We start from the raw sequence: 5,304 nt of genomic DNA, 5'->3' as shown, positions 1-5,304 counted from the left end.
GGGGGTTGGAGTGGGGGTGGGGGGGGGGGGCGGGGGCGGGGGCGGGGGCGGGGGGGGGGGTTGGGGGCCGGCAGGCAAGGCAGGTTTGACAGGAGTAGCAGGAATAAAAGGCCCACTCATCGGACTCTGGGACAAAAACAAACCAAGGGGGGGGGAAAAGTGTGAGAATCCCTAACTAATGAAGAAGTAAACAATGAAACAATGATTATAATATACTTTAATGATCAGGAGGTAGCACATGAATCTTTCACCTTCTGGTACTTAAGTTTCCTTCATGTATAATTTTTAAAAATATGTTTTTATTGATTTTAGAGAGAGAGGGAGAGGGATAGAAACACCAATCGGCTGCCTCCTACATGCCCTATATCCTGGGGAGCATGCCCAAAACCTGGGCATGTGCCCTGACTGGAAATAGATCTGGTGACCTCTTAGTTCATGGGTCTACACTCAACCACTGAGCCACACCAGCCGGGCCCTTCATGTATAATTTGCTAACAGTATTACCTAGCCTTCCCACCTTCATGGTAGAGAAACATGAAATTGATAATCTCTACAGCTTTAAACTCTCAGGTAAACCTGTTGTGCATTTGAGCTATTAGGAGCAAACATGACCTTTAACAAACAAAAACTCCAGCCACTTACTTAGTTCAGAAGTTACCAAGCAACAACACTCTTACTGACCTCGCTGGTTTTGCTCAGTGGATAGAGCATCGCCATGTGGACTGAAGGGTCTCAGGTTCCATTCTGGTCAAGGGCACATGCTCAGCCGGCGGCAGGCGTGGCTCAGTGGTTGAGCATAGTAGACCTATGAACCAAGAGGTCACAGTTCAATTTCCGGTTGGGGCATATGGGTTTTCAGGAGACCTATGAACCAAGAGGTCACAGTTCAATTTCCGGTTGGGGCATATGCCTGGTTTTCAGGCTCAATTGCCCGTGTAGTATGTGCAGGAGGCAGCTGATCAATGATTCTCTCTCATCATTGTTGTTTCTATCTTTCTCTCCCTCTCCCTTCCTCTCTGAAATCAATAAAAAACATATTTAAAAGAAAAAGAAAAGAATCTATTTGCCCACAGTAGAGGCAGCTTGGGATCCAGTGTAGCTCTGAGAGGAAGTGCTGCTCAAAACCATGTGACGGTGGGCATACCCAGTAGAAAGGAAAATCATCTATTTTCCTTGCGCAAAGTGTGCGCAAACCCTTGGAAGTTGGCTTGGCTCTCTGTGTAGGCTTCGGCAGTACTGCTGATACAGCTGTTACTGAGGCAATAGTCTCCATTGTGTGGGTAGCCTCCCAGGGTAATTGACAACAACAGAGGTTAGGAGAGGAAGAAAGGCCACAGAACAGACATCAAAGGCAATTATCGCAAAACCCAGCTTGCTGTGAATGGAGGCAGTGACTCGGAATGTCATTTTAGAAATAAATTCCCTAGACAGATTAGAACATTTAAAAAGTCACCAAAGTAAAAATGAGACCCCAGAGCTTTCTATGAAAAAGATGTTTTGACCAACAGCAGACCAGCATCTGCTTCCTGGGGTTAGGTGTTTCCTGGTTTGCAAACACGCGCCTTCCCAGTACCTCAAAAGCTGTTTGATTACATTTCCAAAGTAGTCACATCTGTTTTCCATTTCACAGTAAGTTCTTACATTCCTTCCTGCCAGCTCGAAGTAGTTATGTAGCATCTACTATGTGCAAAGCATTGCTTCAGGTAATATGAAATTTTGACCACAGAGGTAGACAGGGGAGCACATTAAAGCAAACCAGAGATCCCGCATTAATTATCACCCTGTCAATTAGGTTTGTCAGTATTGGCTCCAGGCCATCAGGAAAAATTCCTCTCCAGTTGGCCATAAAATCTGATAAAGCTGATGTTTTGATGGTCTCAGAGAATTAAGCTGACACCCCGCCCCCCTTTTCTGCTCTTAATATTGGAAAATAGATCCCAAATTCAAATGGTCTCATTTTGTTTTAGTGTATATATATTTCTCAACTTTCTTTTTTTGGTAATACACCTACATATCCCTAAAATTGAGGTTCCTATACCTTATAGTTTTGCAACTCCCATTTTTCATTTAATAATGTACTCCAAAGATCTTTTCATATCAATAAATATCCAGGCTAGCCTTCCTTTCCCCACACACACTCAGGGCACTTTCACTGAAGATTCACTTACAAAGGAATGTTTCACTAAAAAAAATAAAGCCTTGCCCTACCCGGCTTGGCTCAGTGGATAGAGCATAGGCCTGGGGACTGCAGGGTCACGGGTTCGATTCCGGTCAAGGGCATATGCCTGGGTTTTGGGCTCCATCCCCAGTAGGGGGCATGTAGGAGGCAGCTGATCAATGATTCTCATCATTGATGTTTCTATCTCTCTCTCCCTCTCCCTTCCTCTCTGAAATCAATAAAAATATATTTAAAAAAATTAAAGGCTTCCATGGAAAAAGCACAGGCTACCGAGCTGCAAAAAGTTACATTTCCATAAGACAAGGGAGTTGGGGGAGGCAGACGCCACATTTCCATAAGATAAGGGAGCTGGAAGTAGCAAAAGATACATTTACAAAATAAAGGGAAGGAAGCCCCTCATTCAAAGAAGGAGAATTAGGAAAACAATAAGGGAGGAGGGCCTCACATGCCCCACCTGAGGTTTGACCTTTTGAGCTCAGGAGCTGCTATGGTGATCAAATCAAAGGGGAATAGTGGCCAATCAGAGGGGCTATCGAGGCACAAAAACTGCAGCCCTTATAAACCTGGGGAAAAGGAACTCGGTGGGACTCTTTCCCCCTCTCCACGTGGGAATCTGTGCTTGTTCTTCAATGAATTTCCACCTTTGCTATACCATCTTCTGTCCGTGGTTTCATTCTTCGACTCCGACAAAGAGCCCGGGGAAGCCATCCTGCCCAGGGGAACACCGCGTGTTCCAGTCCAAAAGTCCCGTATCATTAATTAGAACAACCTGAAATCTAATATGTTCCTTTTAAGAAGTCATGCTAATCTCCCCCTGACAGAAATTCAAGGAACATTGAACACCTGAAATGAGCAGAATATCACTGGCTGAACTATGGGCAGAAGACAAAATATTAAATATTATAGTTATATACTCCATTATATATTCACTTGCGCCTACTGACTGCTTGCCTTGAAAACATGAATTTCTTCCTTATGCTTGGCTTACAGTCCTTCTCTGAGTACAGATATTGTTGAAACATGGGACTTACAGGCTGCAAGAGGCAGAAGTTGTTGCTTCTTGAGAATGTGTTTCTAGATCTCTCTAAAGGAAAAACAAAGAACGTTATTCTTCTTGTGTTCCTTGCATGGAACAAAGGGAGCTCAGAGTAGCATGCAAAAATCAGAGAGAAAATGAGGCTCAACCATAATAGTAAGAACTCTGATTATTCTGTGTTTGTTGATCATCATTAAAGATATCTGTGCATGACTTCAAAACAAAAAAGAAAAGAGCCCTTCAGAGATAAGAAACTTTCTCTTCGTTTTAACAAATGTTTACTGTTAAATGTGGACATTCTCAAGGTACTTGGGGAAATCCAAGATGATCACGACAGGATCACTGCCATGGGCCCCTACCTTTATAATCGTGTGGAAGATAAATCTGAAAACCAGTCCCAGGATAAATGAAAATGTGAAGTTCTTTGCTAAAATGTTTTTTAAGAATTTCAAGACAGCTCTCACTAGTTTGGCTCAGTGGATAGAGCATTGGCCTGCGAACTGAAGGGTTCTGGGTTCGAGTCCCGTCAAGGGCACATTCCCAGGTTGCAGGCTTGATCCCCAGTGGGGGTGGGGGAGCATGTAGGAGGCAGCCGATCAATAATTCTCTCTCATCATTGATGTTTCTATCTCTTTCTCCCTCTCCCTTCCTCTCGGAAATCCATAAAAATATATTTAAAAAAATAATATCAAGACAGTGACAACAGAGCATTAAATCAATCAAAGGCTCCTTCTAATTTCAGGGCCCCATGTGACTGCACAGGTTGCATACAGATGAAGCTGTCCCTGAAGAAAACAGCAAACCATTAATATAAAATAGAATGAAATAAATGCTAGAGAAATGCATAAGGTGCCGAAGAAATGATAAAGAAAGCAGCCATTAGGCACTCATGCTACAGAGAAGGAGTTAAAGATTGTACACAAAAATGTCAATACCTCCTCCAAGGACAGTTGATGTGGGACAGGGGGGTAGGGAGTTGATGCAAGGGTATTTTCTTGTTTGATCTCTGTACTTCTCTATTGTTTGACTCTTTTACAGTGAGTTTGTATTTATTTATGTATTTGTTATTCAAAAAAATGACTTACCAAAAAACCTCGGCTATAGTCCATTACATATATTTCAGAGAGGAAGGGAGAGGGAGAGAGAGGTAGAAACATAAATGGTGAAAGAGAATCATTGGTAGGCTGCCTCCTGCATGTCCCAGACTGGGGATCGAGCCTGCAACCTGGGCATGTACGCTGACCAGGAATCAAACTGTGACCTCCTGGTTCATAGGTCGACATTCAACCACTGAGCCATGCCAGCCCGGTGGTTTCTTAATGTTTATCTCAGGAGTCAGGAGGAAGATAAATCTTTGGTATTGGTTTTCTATTTCTGCAGTAAGTCAAAACAGAGTGGCTTAAAGCAATAATAAACACTAACTAGCTGAAACAATTTCAGGAATTTGGGAGCATCTTAGCTAGGTGCCTTTGGCTTGGGGGTCTCATGAAGGTGCTGTCAAGATGTCAGCTGGGGCTGCAGTCTCATCTGAAGGCTTAATGTGGCTAAAGGATCCACTTATGAGACAGGCTGGTAAGCCAGGACAAGTGGAATAGGGCAACTGAGACAGATAGCTGAACGAACTGTCTGAGATTTTTACAGCCAGATACAGAGGTCACCTCCCTACAGATAACATCTAAGTCTCAGTTGTATTTCAGCTTCAGGCCCAGAAAAGCAGCAAAACCTGGTGGATGACACCAGGACCATCTGCAATGACTAATGGCCCCCTGCCCTGGTGCTGAACAATCTGTAGAGACCACATCTCTGAAAGAGCACACCTGGAAAACGGATGAGTATTCTGCTGAAACCCTCCTGGAGTCTAGCTGACACACACTTCCCCTCTTAGGGGCCCCCTAACATTTCTATCATTACACTTGCCATTTCATATTGTAACTATGCATCTATGGGTCTGCTTTCCTCACTACAACACTTGCTGGGGTCCAGCCCCAGCAGGTCCAGGGGTCCCCAAAGGTGTGGACGGAGTCGGCGAATAAGGAATGGCGAAGTTCTGGTTAGGATCCAGCCAAGTTCTGGTTAGGATCTCCAGCCA

The 5,304-nt window shown here is 44.0% G+C and overlaps 1 long non-coding RNA gene across 1 annotated transcript in view; it reads left to right on the top strand.

Annotated features, from left to right (window-relative positions):
• The first annotated feature begins 2,625 nt into the window (after positions 1-2,625).
• The window catches only part of LOC106727968, a 16,007-nt gene continuing 13,328 nt past the window's right edge, over positions 2,626-5,304 (top strand). The window contains exon 1 of the long non-coding RNA XR_001364198.1: positions 2,626-2,784. This is a non-coding gene — a long non-coding RNA (uncharacterized LOC106727968). The remainder of the gene's footprint in view (positions 2,785-5,304) is intronic.

The sequence above is a fragment of the Myotis brandtii genome, unplaced genomic scaffold, assembly GCF_000412655.1.
Source record: "Myotis brandtii unplaced genomic scaffold, ASM41265v1 scaffold51, whole genome shotgun sequence".
Taxonomy (NCBI): domain Eukaryota; kingdom Metazoa; phylum Chordata; class Mammalia; order Chiroptera; family Vespertilionidae; genus Myotis; species Myotis brandtii.
Note: the sequence above shows the minus strand (reverse complement) of the source record. Positions and strands in the feature narration are given on the sequence as shown.